Raw genomic sequence first — 17,414 nt, forward strand, 5'->3', positions numbered from 1 at the left:
CTTGGTATTTTCCATGTTATTATTAATATTTTTTCTTTACTTTATTTGTTAAAAAAAAAGAACATTGTTGTACCCAGGATTTATGGCATTTACTCCTTAAATTGTTATTTCACTTGGTTCCTCTCTAGATCAAGATGCAACGTTGTGTATGAATTTTACTGTTTAGATAGGGCCACATGTGTATGATGGACTGAGTTAGAGAGCTGAAGTTAATGGTTCAGGACTGTCCACACACTCCTTTCCACTGAGCCCATTCTCTATGGCTCTTCTTGCAGATAAGGGAAACACTGCAATGACATAGTAAATGGCAAGATTTTAACACTGCCAAGGGACTATGTGAGTGCTTAATGAGCCATTCCACTTTGTTAATGTCTTACTCTTTGCTCTGTGGTGTTAGGTCAGTGGACAAATTGGAAGTATAATGTCCATACACATCTCTGGTAATAGAATGTGGATTTTTGTCTCTGTGTCTTTATATTGGAAAGCATTTCCCATGCCAGTTTTCAGGAGACAAGGCATGTTCTATCAGAATGGCAGATATTCTCTTTTGTTAATGGGTTGACCCATTACTGGGGTTCTGGTACTAAATTTCATTTTGCAGCTTTACCTTGTACTTAATACATCTCATATCCCTCAGCTCTGATGTGCCTAGTTTGTGATTTTCATATGTCAACTATGTAATAGCATTAGCAAAGATGAGATTCAAAATTGTTCTCTATTTTCTGGTCAACAATAGTAATAATTTGACCAGATAATAATAAAAAGGGAAGATCTTAAAATGTTAAATCTGATAAAATTATAGCAAAAATAAGGATTAAACTATCTGCATCAGTGTCAGAGTTTAATCTTAATGCCTATAATTTTTCCATATGTCATCTCATACTCACACACACAACAGCAACAGTCTACAGTTCTTTCTTATCTAGTATCTATTTCTTTACCCTCACAAGGTAAAATGTATTTCAGGCTGAGGCATGATGGTATGTTTGTTAAGACCAATAGACTATAGAGACTTCCTGATTTTGAATATTATTTAGAGGACTTAATAACATTGTAACCTAAAACATACTCTTAACTTTTCTAAAGGAAAATTTCCTCAAGTATAAAATAGAGATAACACTGAATGCACATAGAGTGGTTAGAAATTAAGAGATAAAGCACACACATCGCTTATTACAGCACCTTGAACACACACACAAAATAACACCATAATTACTATTTATATAATAGAGGTAGATTTTGAACTAAAGTGAGTCAATATATCATCCCTCTTTCAACCTACTTCTAACATGGTCTGTCCTCAGTCAATGAACAAAAGGCTGGCTGGTTGAATGACTGCTTGGCTAACTTCAGAGATCTTCTCCTAAATTATTTTCCTTAGGAGTCAAGCCCTTCACAAAATGTGTCTCCCCAGTTCCTATCATTAATGTCCAGATTGTCAAATTAGATGAAATTAAAATTTTTCAATAATCCCATAGAACACTGTGAGATTTACTTCATGCTGGTCTTCAGAAGCTGCGATGTGACCTGGTTTGGTATTATATTATCATATTCTAGTCAAGTTAGCTCATCTAAATTTTCCTTTATTTTCATCCATAAAGTAAGAATATAGAGAATGTAAAGGGAGTTCCCATTGTACTTGGCGGTTACAAACCCAACTAGTATCCATGAGGATACAGATTTAGTCGTTGGCCTGGCTCAGTGGCTTAAGGGTCTGGCATTGCCTTGAGCAGTGGTGTTGATCATAGACACAGCTTGGATCCCATGTTGCTATGGCTGTGACTCAGGCTGGCAACTGAAGCTCTGATTGGTCCCTAGCCTGGGAACTTCCGTATGCCACGGGTGCAGCCCTAAAAAGCAAAAAAAAAAAAAAAAAAAAAAAAGCAAAGAAAGAAAGAAAATGTGTAGAATTAGGATTAAAATCAATGTTTGCACATCTACACCCAACTTTGTCTAATTACAACATTTTACTGGATTTGCTTTGAATTGTTTTTTAAAGAAATAATTTGTTACAGTTAAAGTTGGTGATTCCAGCTTACCTTTTCATTTCCTATTTTAGTCTCATAGTTCCTGGTCAGATGTAACTACCATTCTGGTTGGCATTTGTATATTGTTTATGTAATTGTATAATGTCTATGTAATGTGTATATTACATATATAATTTTTTAATTTTTTTTATTGCTATTTCCCCCAAAACACTTTTTTTCCCACTGTACAGCATTGGGACCCAGTTACACATACATTTATGCATAATTTTTTCTCCCATTGTCATGCTCTGTTGTAAGTATCTAGACATAATCCTCAGTGCTACACAGCAGGATCTCATTGCTAATCCATTCCAAAAGCAATAGTTTGTATCCATTAACCCCAAACTCTCAATCCCTCCCACTCCCTCCCCCTCACCTCTGGGCAACCACAAGTCTATTCTCCAGGTCCAGACAGATGACTGGATTAGGAAGATGTGATACTTATACACAATGGAATATTACCCAGCCATAAAAAAGAATGAAATAATGTCATTTGCAGCAACATGGATGGAACTAGAGACTCTCATACTGAGTGAAGTAAGTCAGAAAGAGAAAGGCAAATACCATATGATATCATTCATATCTGGTATCTAATATACAGCACAAATGAACCTTTCCACAGAAGAGAAAATCATGGACTTGGAGAACATATATCATTTTTTGATTTTTATTTAATTTTTTTTCCACTGGTTTTAACAAGTTATTTAAATATTCTCTATATCTATCTCTTTGTCAGTTTACTCATTGAAAATATTTTCCCCAGACTGGCTTGCTTTATTCTGTGTATCTTTTTTTTTTTTTCCCTCTCACAACAGTTATTTGAGCACATTATTAACATACCACCTTTATTTCAAAATGCTCAAAAATATACATTACCTCTATTTTTCTCTATTCTGTGGCTTCTCATAATAATAAAACTTGCAAGACATTTAATTATAATCGATTTTCCCCTAGTTGAAAAAAGCAATATCCATCTGAGGGCTAATAAGCAGCATATAAAAATCCTGTAAAGGAATTCCAGCAGCTTGGGTCACTGCAGAGGTGTTTTGATCCTGGTCTGGTGCTGTGGGTTAAAGAATCTAGGGTTGCTGCAGCTGCAGCTCAGATTTAGTCCCTGGCCTGGGAACGTCCATATGCCACCTGTGTGGCCATAATAAAAATTCCGTATAAAGATACAGTTGTTCTTGACATTTTAGACCTTTCTTTTGATATTTTAACTATGGTAAACAACTTTGAAGATTTATAGATATAGACTTACTGGGTGAAAGCAAGGCTCTTGGCAGATATCCCTGTATTGCTGTCTGGAAATGTTGTATCATATTATACTCCCAATAGGAGTATGTGCAATTTTTGGTTCTCCAAACATTCATTAATGTTAGTTATCATTATTTTTTAAATAGTTTCACCAAGTTGATAGTGAAAAAGAAAACTTTGTTACTTTAATTCACAGTTTTCATAAGTGAAATAGTACTTTTCTCATCATTATTGATCTTTTCTTTGAAAAGTCATAATTCATTGCCCATTTATGGTCTGAGTATTTTTTCTGTTTATTTATAAGACGACTTTGTATTTTGAAGCTAGCAGGCATATATCTTTAATATTACTTACATTTTCTATTTTGTTATATGTGCTTACCTAAATTTATTACGGTTTGACACAAGACTGTTTGGTAGAGGGGATCATTTGTGCCATAGCAAAGCTTCTCTATGAGGCCCTAAAAGGAGGTGACCACAAACTACTCAACTGGCATGAAGATTGTAAACAGGCATTCCTGGCTCTAAAAACAAACAAACAAACAAACAAAAATTCAAGAAATTCTCTAGATCGGTAGCTTATTTCTTAAAACAATTTGATCAGGTGGTCACTGGATGGCTAAGATGTCTTAGGACAATGGATGATGCCACTGCTCTGCTAGTAGAGGAGGTCAATAAATTCACCCTGGAAAAATCACTGGAAGCCCCAACTCCTCATCAGGCACAAGAAATCCAAAAAGCTAAGGGACAATAATGGTTGATGGGTGGAAAATTGCTTAAATACCAAGTGTTCCTAATTGACACCCCAGGTATAAATTTTTACGGTGTGAATCCAGCAACTCTAATGCCGCAAAGATGCAGCTCAGATCCTGCATTGCTGTGGCTGTGGTGTAGGCCAGTGGCTACAGCTCTAATTTGACCCCTAGCCTGGGTCATATGCCATGGGTACGGCCCTAAAAAGACAAAAAAATAAAAATTGAAGAAAAAAATTAAAAAGAATTAAAAAAATAAAATATGGCACAAATGAACCTATCTATAAAACAGAAACGGTTTTTGCTATGAGCCCAAATCCAGGTATCCAGATTCTGCAAAATCCTGGTGTCCCCCGGAAAATCCCTCAGTTGTCTCTTAGTCCAGGGGTATGGGGGAGTTGAAGTGTTATAATGGCTTCCTCTCCATCCTGAGCTGGAGTCCTCATTCCAGAGGTGAGCATACATCCCAGGTACTTAGTCTGTTGAGTGGAAATCTGGGCCTCATGAGAGGAGATTCAATATCCTTGTTCCCCTAGGAAGTTGAGGACCTGAGTGGTGTTTTTAGCTGAGTCTTTCCTAGTGGGACTGGAAATTAGGAGAACATCCACATACTATAGCAGGGACCCATTTACCAATGGTCACTCTCTTAATTCCTCTGCTAATGTGTTTCCAAACAGGTGGGGGCTACCCCTGAAGCCTTGGGGCAGCAGTCCAAGTTAGGACTGTCTGGATCTATCCACTCAAAGACAAGGAAATACTGGGAGTCTGGGTCCAGGGGAATGCAAAAGAAGGCATCCTTTAGGTCTAGCTCTGTGAATCAGTTTGCATTTTCTGGGACTTGGGTCAGTATGATGTATGGCTTAGGGACTAATGGAACTACTTCCTCATTAATTGCCCTCAGATCTTGAACAAAGCTGTGTTCTCCACTTTGTTTGTTTATGAGCAGAATGGGAGTATTACATGGAGAATGGCAGGGTCGTAACAGTCCAATATTAAGAACTTAGTTCTCGTTGGGCCTCAAGGGATGTTGTTTTTTCCATGGGTAATCAGCACTGGGCTTTAATGAAATCTGAAGAGGCACATTAGCTAGTAACTCTGCCAAGAACCTCTGTGTCCCAGAGGGTTTTACATAAGAAACAACATGGGGTGGAAGAGACACCTCCTCTGACTTGTGACTGAAGCAGGCTCCCATGTCCAAGAGAAGTTATTTCTCCTAGTGGGTACCTTCTCTGAGGGGACCTCAAAACTGAACTACTGTGTGGAATTTAGTGAGAAAATCCCTTCCCAACAAGGGGGCGAGGCACTCAGATGTGAGCAGGAACTGGTCGGCAAAGGTAAACTTCCTAGTAAGCAGCTGGGAGCAGTAGGGAGTGGGGTGAATTATTTGATTTGGGCCATCCATCAATCCCCTTTACAATGCAGGAGTGGGAGGAAAAGTTCCAGGGAAACTAGTTAGAGTAGGTAGCCCTTTGTATCTAATAAAAAAAAAAAATAACTTTCCTACCTGCCACATCAAGGGTGATTGAAGGTTCCTCTGGGGAAATTACCAGGTGTCCTTTGGAAGCCAGGGAGGGTCCCAGGCCCTGTCAATGTGCAGTCTTTTCTACCATCATCAGCTTCCAGTGGCCCTCTTGTTTGTATATTGGCCAAGGTCCCTCTGTGGATTTCTTTTTCATGCAAGGGGGCATTTGTCCTTCCAATGGCCCACCTGGCTGCACTTAAAAGATGTCCCTGCTTGGTGGGGCATTGGGCTCTGATCCAAATTTTCTAGATCTTGGCTCTCCCCAATATGCTTTTTTAAGTAGGAACGAACCCTGGGGTGGTGCAGGGGTTAGTGCTGCCACCAGTAATTGTGCCTTTTGTTGTTGTTGTCCCTCACCCTTTTTGTTTCCTCAACCTTATCTCTGTTATTAAATACTGTGAAGCCCAGTCCCTGAGCTGGTCCATGGAAACTTGGGGTCCTGTAACTGCATTCTGTAAATTTCTCCTAATGTCTGGGGCAGATTGAGTGATAAAATGGATATTTACAGGGACTTGCCCTTCCGAGGTATCAGAATTAGTATTGGTATACTTTCTGAAGGCAGGTATACTAGGTGGCCCTGGAAGGCCAGCTTCTCATCTTTTCCCTGTGTTGCTTATTTGACTTTGTCATAATTAACAGGCTTTTTGTCCTTTCTGTGGGCAAGTTATCCTACGGTTCTTGTGTTCAAGTCCGCTGCCTCCCTATTGGGAGTCCCATTGGGGGTCTTGGTTGAGGATTGCATCCCCTCCTATAAGGTAGATTATATGTCATTAATTATAGGCTGCCAGTTCATCAGCACATGCTGGGTTGCAAAAATGACCCTGCTCTTTTCTTCAAAGGTGCAGGAAGTAAAAAAGTGGACCTATAAGTCTCCCCAAGTAAGTTCATAGGACATTGTTAACTTGGTGAATTCCTCTACAAACCAACTAGAGTCCTCAGAAGAACGCCCAAACATTTGACTTTCAAGTTGAGCATATATCTTCCTTAAGATTTAGTGGTTCCATTGTTCATATTCCTGTTAAGGATGTACCTAACAGAAGTTTGTGATCTGTAGGAAGAGTCATATACAAAAATGTAGCATTATCTCTAGTCACCAGAAGCTGGAAACAATACAAATATTTGTCAACATTACCATCAATCAATGTTTAATGCAGTGGAATATTATAAAGTAATGAAACTGAATAAAGTACAGCTACACAACATGGATAATTGTCACAAAAAAACTGACTGAAGAACCTAGATGGATAAGAATACATACTCACATACTCTATTATTCTGTTTATGTGAAGTCCAAGCATAGGCAAAAATTAAATTGCTTTTAGAGGCAGATTTAACTTTGCAGAAGACAGGTGTAATGATCAGAAGAAGAGCATAAAAGGAGGTTCTGGAGTGCTAGTAATGTTGTTTTAAGTGTAGCATAGCGGTTACACATGTGAGTTTGTGTTGTACTAAGTTATTAAATATATTTATGTTTTGTACTGACTGTGTTATCAATTGTGATCTGTATTATAAATCCATTTTTAGGACTTTGTGTTGTTGGTGCAGTGGGTTAAGAATCCAAATGTAGTGGCTCAGGTAACTTTGGAGGCTCAGATTCAATTCCTGGCCTGGGCACTTCCATATGTCGTGAGTGTGGCCATAAAAAATAATTAAGGAGTTTCTGTTGTGGCTCAGCAGATTAAGGACATGATGCTGTCTCTTTGAAGATGCAGGTTGGATCCCTGGCCTCTCTCAGTGGGTTAAGGATCTGGCGTTGCTGCAAGCTGTGGCATAGGTCTCAGGTCTGTGGCATAGGCATGCAGCAGCAGCTCTGATTTGACCCCCAGCCTGGGAACTTCCATATGCACAAGTGTGGCCACAAAAAGAAAAAAAAATAGTTTTTTTAAAAATTTGCTCATTTTTAACTTCTCATGTTAGATAACATGACTGGGAGGGCGATCCAACAACTTAAGAAATCATAATCTTTCATACATTGGGAGAGAGGGTATGGTTGAAAACAATTAGGTATTTTCTTTATTCACATATAATTCTGCCTGAGAGTTAAAATTATGAAGAAAGGAAAAGAGAAGGAATCTCAGAGAACTTATACAGAAATAATATCCCAAGGTCAAACCCAGTCAGCCTTGTTGGGGCAGAGATAACATGTGAGCTGGAGATACATATAATAAGAAAGGAAAGAGTTATGTGGAGAGAGACTAATCTTAGTATCAAAAATCTCAGTGCTAAGAGGTGAATAAAAAATATACGGTCAGAAATAGAGAACAGATCAGGCAGATGTACAAGTTCAGAGCAGATATTAGGTACCACGTCTGATGATGACACTTCAGTGAACAAAAGCCATGAAAATGAAAAATAAATTTGATTACAAAGCTGTTGGGAAATCGAGGAACTTGACAGCAGGTTCAAGACAACAAAGTTCTATGTAAGAGCCTATTCATAAATGTGGACAAAGGAGGAGGAGGTTGTATATAAGAGAGAAAACAAAGCAAAACAGAAATAAATTTCAAAGGAGTCAAGTTTGAACTAAAGCCAAATTCATTAAGAATATTTCTAAATGAGTAACATATAAATATCACTCAGCAGATCTTGACTAGAGGGATAGGTATTTGTTAGTAATTTGCTGAGGAAATGGGGTGTGTGCATGTAAAAAAATGAAAAAAGATAAAACAATTTTTGTCTTAATCCCCAACCAACCTCGACTCATGTCTCAGGCATGATAGTGCATAATTTTTTAATTGGATAAATAGGTAAAAAATTTCTACTTCTATTCCTTCCTCCTTACTAGTATATTAAAAAATATTTTCCTCAAACCTAAATCTGTGAATAATTCTTTGCTAATATGAAGATATTGTATAAGAATTTTTGAGGATACCTGAGAATTAACATTATCTAATATGGAAAATGAATGAAATATTAATACCATCTAATCTGAAAAATAGATAAATGACTCTACTTGACTGTATTACAATTTCCTAAGTCCTAAATTGTAAAGTCACCTTTTTCATTAGTAGCAAAGAAAGAAAACAACAACCAAAAAAACTAAATTCAAATCACCAAACTAATTTTCCATAAGATGTTTGAAAGAAAAAACAAAAAGGAATCTTGTGTTTCTTTAAAGGTTTAATACAGCACCTAATCAGAAATAAACATGTATGAAATAAAGTGATTTTTAATGAAAAATTCATTTAAATGGAGTTTATTAAAGAGCAAGGTGCAAGAGAAAGCACCTTGAAAGGCTTTGCGTTAAGTGAAGCTAAAGAGCAATAGAAGTGTGGTGCAGAGATCAGTGGCTCTGTCTTGAGCCCAAACTCAGGGGTTCACAACTGTCTTAAGCCAAAGAGCTTTTCTCACAGAGCATCTGAAATATTCATAGGTCCTGCACTAGAATAAATTTATTGCTGCTATAAGATATATAAAAGGTTGATAAACTGCCTTCCTGACCTTGGAGAACTTTGTTGGCATATTAAGAGACTTTGATACATAGCAGGATGCAGACAAGCTGTGTGATTTGTTGTCTGCACAGCGCTGGGCCTGCACTCTTAGGTGCTTGGAAAACAAGGGGAACATGAAGAAAAAGCCATCTGTGCCAAGGAACCAGGAGCTGGCTCTCCTGGCAAATACAGCAAGTGAAAACTGGGGGGATTTGAAGGTTAAACAACTCTATTTAAGCCCTGTGCAAACCCAGACTTTATGACATATATATTGTTCCCCACAGTATGTCTTTTTGGTTTTCTGCCATTTCTCTGTTTTCCTCACACAGCATTTGACTCTCAGTACCTTGTTTACAGACTGTTGCCTCCTGCAGCACATTGGGGTTCTAATGAGTGACGGCAACAGCTAGCAGAACCTACATTGTGGAAAGTAAAACCAAGCAGAGTTTTAATAACATGAGTGCTGAGCCCCATTAGCTCTACCAAAATGTCCTTGATGTGTAAAGACTTGAATGACAAACAGGGGGATGGAAAGTGGGAAATGCTGAAATGAAAGAAGCACTGGGAACATAAATGGCTAAATTCATTTTTAGTTTATATCCCAGAAGGCTCCTTTTAAGACCCAAAGCATTACTATAAAATTTATAGGAAAGAGTTTCAAATCGTATTCATTTTTTTTTAATATTTAACATGTAACTTTCATCTGTTTTATTCAAAAGTGAGTTCAAGGTGAAAAAGTATACAGGCAACAAAGATATAATTAGATTCAAAAAGTGACAAGACATAATTTTAATTTTTCTAATTCAGTCCACTCTCTCCGCTATATTGATTAAATAAGATTTTCCAACTCCTTCCCATTTAAGCCTATCCTACATGACAGTGAAACATTCTATCCAAAAAATAGTTTCGTTTTGTTTTTTTCTTGTATTTAAGAGAAGTATTTAGGGGCATTCAAAAAAACATGTACTGGATTTCACTTGTGATGCGGTGGGTTAAGGATGTGGCGATGTCACTGCAGCAGCTCAGGTTGCTGCTGTGGTGTTGGTGCCATCCCTTGCAAGGGAACTTCTGCATGCCATGGATGCTCCAAAAAAAAATAAATAAATAAAATAAAAAAAGACATAAACAGGTACTGAAGGAAAGGAGCATCTCTCCAGATGGGCCTGGTGGAATTAGACCACACTTACACATTAGCCTACAAGTAGTGGAATAACAATGGGTAAAATCCTTTTCCATGTTGTTTGTTTTCAATTTAACAAGGATTACCCTTCAGCTGTGTAGGCTCTGCCAAGAGATGCATTGTATGTTCTCACCATTTACCAAATAGCTGGAGAGCAGATGCCTTGCTCGCCTATGGAGGCCTAAAAGATAACAGCAGTGCTAGGAGTTTCTCTCCATGCTCATGCCATAAGCAAGCTGAGCCTTGGTGTACGACTAGGAGAACACTGGGGACTCCCCTCTGGTGTCTATAGCAAGGGTGTGGGCATTTATGCAGGACAGGCCATAGCGAAATAGTTAATTATTGGTTTAAAAAAAAAGTCATCTATAAACTTATTTACGCAAACTAGCCTGAACAATTTTCTGCAATTCTGATAGTTGGTGGTTTTGTTCAGTAAGTTTAATATTTTATACATACTTTGCCTCTTACATTTTAGAGAATTGGATGTGTAGGGAGGGAAAAATAATAATATGATCTCTATTACCTCCTTTACTCATAGGCTTGGTTCTAAAAGTAATTTGATGTCTAGAAACAGGCTCTTACATTTTTATAATATTCTGGAGATTTTTCATTTGCCTCCAGATCCACCTCCCACTGTCCAGCCTGCTCTGTGTCCCAGGAAGCTGAAAGGAATGGACTTCATCATTTGGCTCTTATGCTCTCTAGGTTCCAGTTATGTTGATGGGAGGTACCAGTTAGAGATTGGATGGAAAAGGAAAAGCATCTTTGAGTTAGCCCTCTCCATATTACTATACTTTCATTAGCTAAGACCTCTTTGCCTTAGCCTTATGGTTGCTGACTACCAAGGCTACACAGTCAAGGGATTATATTCTGTACCATCCTTAGCAGTTTCTCTGAAGCCCTTTTCAAAACATGGAAAGTAATCTTTTAGTTACACACTTCAATCACCCACTTTGAGTGTGCTCTTGGTTTCCTATTAGGTCCCTGACTGATAGGAAAAATGTTTAGTGTTAACCTTAAAATACAAATAGATCTTTTTTGTTTTATTTTATTTTTGTCTTTGGCCACACCCTTGGTATATGGAAGTTCCCGGCCAGGGATTGAACTCATGCTGCAGTTTCATCCTACATCACAGCTGTGGCAGCACTGACTCTTCAAATCACTGCACCACAACGGAACTTCCAAAACACAGTTTTTTCTTTGGTTTTTTGGTTAGTTGTTTTTTAGCATAAAGCTTTCTTTCATTTTTTAGAGCAATTTGAAAGAAATGGTTAAAAAATAAAAGATCTGACAGTGGAGGTATACTTATAAACAATATTTACAAATCTAGAGTGACTATACTGAAAGAATGTATTTATTTGGAAAGCAAAGGTCTGGCTTTTTTTGTTGTCATTGTTATTGACCACTATACTTAAAATGGCCTAATCTTATTTTGGCCTCAGAGCCCATCTGGTATTGTCCATGCTAAAGAGACATCTTAACTGTCCAAAGTATTAGATATTTTTCAGCATTCTTTATAAGCCGATCCAATTGTAATGTGTGATTCTGAATACTTTTTTCTCTTCTGGAAACACTCTCCTCCTTTGTTTTCTGTAACTAAGATGAAGTCAAACTCTGCTCTCAAAACATGTAAAATTTTATTCAGTTAAAAAAAATTATGGGAGTTCCCGTTGTGACTCAGCAGTTAATGAAACCAACTAGTATCCATGGCTATGTGGGTTCAATCCCTGGCCTTGCTCAATGGGTTAAGGATCCAGTGTTGCCATGAACTGTGGTGTAGGTTGTAGAGGCGGCTTGGATCCAGCATTGCTGTGGCTGTGGTGTAGGCTGGCAGCTGTAGCTCTGCTTCGACCCCTAACCTGGGAACCTCCATATACTGTGGGTGTGGCCCTAAAAAGACAAAAAACAAATTGTGTACTCATGGAAAATTTCATATACCAAATAAGGCATTGCACAGATATCATATTTAATGGTAATTGTAGGATCTATGACATGAAATGTTCTTAGGAAGACATATATTGATAGATTAAAATAGGGAAGAAAGTTTATTTCAAAGAGAATATTTAGCTTAATAGTTGAGTATTATTCAGCAGGATATGCATAACTGAATAGAAAGTGGAATACATACTCAGAGATGAGCTCAGAGGTACTGTCAAGGTCAAGTTACACAGTATGGAAAGAAGAAAGCGTGAATGTTTGGCGTATTTGTGAGCAATAAGAGAGAAGATTGCAAAGGTAACTTAGAAACTGCTGAAATATTTTTAGTAGGGGAGTTATTTTTTGAAAGCTATAATTTATAAGATTAATGCAGGGGATTGAACTGAAGAAGCAACTACAATCATGACTGACCCAAAGCTTCTTTACACATAAAAAATTCTTCCGTCTATTGAGATTTTTGTACTTTAAGCAGTGTGTCCTTTATTAAATAGTTCATATTCACTGTAGAAATTTTTTTAGACATGCATTCAGACAAAAAAGCTAATAAAACATAAGTTATTCTGTAGTTTTACCAACCATTTTGATGTGTACATCTTTCTGTTTTTCTATTAGCACTTATGTAGAGAGAAATCTCAAACTAAATGCCTAAAATTTCTAGGCACAGAACCTCAAAGAATGCCTGAAACTAATTATGGTAAATTTTAGAGTGAAAGTGCCATTGAAAAGGAAAAACTGCTACTAGTACCTAGGGCACAAGGGCCACATGGTAATGAGAGTCAAGTGTTCATAGATTTTCCCTTTATTTTTTTTCTTTCTTGGCTGCTTTGTGGGTGTTCCTGGGCCAGGGATCAGATCCAAACCACAGCTATCATTACTAGTTTTATATATATATAAAATATATATATATATTTATAATTTAATATATTTAATATATAAACATACATAGTTTTATATATAGTAAATAAAATATATAAATAAAACATATATAACATATATTATACATATCTTAGTTCCTGGAGTTAGTCCCTAGAAATGAAAGTGTTTGCAGATTAATTTTTTTAAATTTATATTTATTTATTTATTGGCTGCACCCACAGCATATGGAAGTTCCCAAGCTGCTGCACAGGTAACACTGGATCTTTACCTGCTGCGCCATAGAAGGAGCTCCCAGAATAATGTATTTTTAAGATTATTGTTTTGCTAATGGATCCTCTCCACAAATTAAATATTTTTTAATATTCCCTTCAACTATATGTGGGTGCTTTTTTTGGCACTTACACTGGATGCTTCTTAGTGAGTTTTGAAGTGTTTTCATATATGTTCCTTGACCTTATGAATACTAGAGTACAGATAATACGTTCTTCATTTGATTGTTAAGGGATTTGGGACACACACAGATTACTTTTCTGAAGTTCACACAATCAATTAATGGGAGAGGTAGGACAAGAATATGTGTCTCAACAAGTCCTCTATTTTTCCAATATTTTATAAAACATACTAGCATATTGCTTAGAAAGAATAATTATCTCTCAAACTATTAGGTAGTTAATAATTATTTAATAGTATCTCAAGTAAATTACATACTAATATCTTTTTTTATTTGCTGAAGACACCAGTATTTTGACACATGCCAAAATTTGAAAAAAAAAAAAAGTTTGAGGAAATTGATAGCAACTAGGATTAAATTGACTATTACAAATTCTTTGTATTATATATAGCTTTAAGAATAAGTGTGATGCCGGTTTTTAAAGTTAGTAGTTCGTTAACTATTGTTAAGTTCAACAACATTTATTTAACAAATGTTTATTGACATCCAACCAGGAACAAGTTACCAAGGAAAGACACAGAGAAGGAATCACACTTCTTGCACTCCAGAAATTTACTTTATGTGATAATATTTGGCATTCTCTATTATACTAATGAGAGTCAATGCAGAGAAAAATAAATGTTCTATTTTCTATTAAATCCACTGTTTGATTAAAATAATAGAATATCAATATATCATTCATTTTAAAAAATTCTTCATGCAAGTGGGAATTGTGCTAAAGTAAATAGGGCTTCTCTGAAATGAGAGGCTGGAAATTGCAGAAACATGGGGAGATTTTTTTTCTCTCTGTAAAAATATTTGTTTGTACTAATACTTAGAATACAAAAAAAAGAAGGAAGAGAAAGAAAGAGGAAAGAAGGAAGGAAGGAAGGAAGGAAGGAAGGAAGGAAGGAAGGAAGGAAAGAAAGAAAGAAAGAAAGAAAGAAAGAAAGAAAGAAAGAAAGAAAGAAAGAAAGAGAAAGAAAGAAAGAAAGAAAGAAAGAAAGAAAGAAAGAAAGAAAGAAAGAAAGAAAGAAAGACAGACAGACAGACAGACAGACAGACATCTCAACTCTGTAACCACATGATTAGGGCCTGCCCACAGCCTAGGGGAAGGATCCTCCAGGGTGTCCTGGCATGGACTGTCTCCCCACCCACCACCCCAACCAATCCACCCCAACACCTACTTACTGTCGGTGTCACCAGGCAGAAAACTGAAGAATCAGGGTGTGAGGACCTTTCTGGCTGCTGGTGAGTGTGCAAAGGAAGAAAGGAAAGTCCATGTGACTTTTCCCAAGAAAGGAGCCAGGATACACAGCGCAAGAGACAGGGGTCCCCCATTCAGTTAAGGGCAGGAACTAAATGTCCGGGTCCAGGAAGAACAAAAAGGGGATTTGGGAGGTAGGCTTTTCTATTTTTTTTTTAAAAAAAGGCACATTATCCAACATCTCCCTGTGGCCCTCAAGCTTCTGTCCTGGCCCCCTGATGCAAACCTTTATAGAGTAATCATCATACACTTAAAAATAAGACTAGTGCTTGGGAACTCTGGCTACTGGTTTCCTAGACAACTGAGATAGACTCTTTGTATTAACACATTAAAGTATGAAGTGGCTCTTGAGAGCTCCAGGTTGTCATTCTCCCTAAGGACACATCACTCATCTAACAATGGCCACACTAATTCATACTTTTAGTGTCACAATTTCTAGGGAGTTCCCTTTGTGGCTCAGCAGGTTATGAACCCGACTAGTATCTATGAAGATCCCTGGTCTCTCTTAGTGGGTTGGGGATCCAGTGTTGCTGTGAGCTGTGGTGTAGGTCACAGAGGCAGCTATTATCCTGCCTTGCTGTGACTGTGGTGTAGCTTCAATTCAACCCCTAGCCTGGGAACTTCCATATGCCACATGAGTGGCCTTAAAAAAAAGGAAAAGAAAAAAGAATTTCTAAGCCAAGTCCTCTGGTTTCATACTCTCTTCTGTTTTTTTTTGTTTGTATATTTGTGTTTTACTCCTCTACTCTATATTGAAAGCAGATAAGTCATGTCATCCCCATTGGAGAAGCACATGCAAAGTATTTACCTGAAATTTTTGAAGCAGTTACTTCGTAATAAATATGGAAACTGTTGTATGAGATGCAAAATAATTATTTTAAATCCCTCCTTTATGTCACTACTATCATCATTAGGAGAAGTAAGTTAACATAAATGAATAAACTATTTTTGGTAAAGTCTTGGGAAAACTTCCACGGAGATATAGACAAACAAGCTTCCCCTTTAATAGAAACAGCCTTTCTTAATCCATTTTCATGGTAACCTACATGCAAGTGTCTTTGTTTCCTGTCCTATCTTGAATTCTATTTAAATACAGAAATTCCTTTTGTAATAAGCCCACTTACTCTAGGTGGATTTAAGTTTGAAGCCAACTAACTTGAAGGTCAGCTTCACATTAAGTTTGTCTTAAGTCTTTTATTTTTGTTTGCACCCATAAAGACTGATTCCAGGGCCACACTTTGGAGATTGTTTGTTCTTTAGGACAGCATCTGTGTTATATGTCATCAAGACAGGCAGGTAGTGTTGAAGGCATATAAACGCTTTGGCCCTGCTGCAGGGTTACAGTTCACAGACTGGGTCTCTGTGGAAGATATATGAATGCTCCCGCCATTGTTCAGTGCTCAGTCTGCGAGTTTAACAGAAGAAATCAATGAGGCACAACTGTGTAAAATAGGGGTCAAATATGTACAGCTGTGGCTCCACATATATCAGAAAGTGCTGTTTGATTTTCCTCTAGACAGCATTCATTATCAAAATGGGCTTCAGAAGCTTTTTATTAAAAACAAATTGATGCTAATTAATTCAGATTGCTCTGGCCATTAGTCAGTTATCTCATTGCAGAAAACTGGATCAAATCAAGACTGTTCCCTGCAATCTCTGATGGCTTGCTATCTCTAAATCTAATTTTAAATTGGGATCCCATTATTTTAAGTTAGAGTGAGGTTTTCCACTCTGGTCTTCTCTTGATTATAAGTTGTCTTGTTCTTTTGTTGCTTAACCTTCTTTGGAGGATCTGTATTATCTTATTTCACTACTAATGTACCTATAACATTGTATATTATTATAGGTTATATATTTACAAATATATATGATATATATTTTCCTATTATATATTTTTGTATTCCAAGAAACTGAATTTATTTCCGCTTAAATACTTGGGGATTTGAAGTTCAAATACATATTTATAAGAAATAGTTCTTGTTTTTCTCCATTTTTAAAGAGAAATATCCTCCGAACATACAAATTCTAACACATTATTTCTCTGTTGTTTTAACTATCCACATTCTATAATTCTTTTCCTGTGTATTATTCTTTTTTCATGCCTTATCTCTCCCTAACAAACACATGCACAAACAGAAGAAAGGAAAAAAGCTTGAAAGAACCTTTATTTTTTTTCTCTTTTCCTATAATTAGTATGAATAAGAACCAGTTCAATTGCCCTTTTTCTGACTGTCTTGGCCATTTGTCTCTGTGACTGACAAACAAATTAGGTACAGGCAGATATGAAATATGTTTTTTTTTTCTCACCTTTCTTTAGACTTCTGAACAGTGAAAAGCCAGAAGTAGGAAGCAGAATTTCTAGAAATAGCATATGAAAAAGAATGGAAGGGTGCATGTAAATATATGGGAGTTCTGGGGGATTTGAGGGTTTAGAGAATGAGTTTCAAGTGGTGTGCAAGAGGAAAGGAGTTATGCAAATGTGAGAGCCTAGGGATGAGTTGCAATGAGGAGATCATAAGAGTGAAGCTAGAGTTTTGTAGATAGTATTGCTCTTAAACTCCAGGAGAAGAGCTGCCAGTTTTCTGGTGGCTGCTACTCCTTGGAATGCATTCTTCAACACTGTCTACATCCTGCTCTAGGCTCTCTGAAAAGCACCCCAAGCACTCCATGGCACCCCAAGCACCCCATGGCACCCCAAACACTGCATTCCCAGACTGAGTGTAGTACCCCAAAGCCAA

Source organism: Phacochoerus africanus, chromosome 11 (assembly GCF_016906955.1).
Source record: "Phacochoerus africanus isolate WHEZ1 chromosome 11, ROS_Pafr_v1, whole genome shotgun sequence".
Lineage (NCBI taxonomy): Eukaryota > Metazoa > Chordata > Mammalia > Artiodactyla > Suidae > Phacochoerus > Phacochoerus africanus.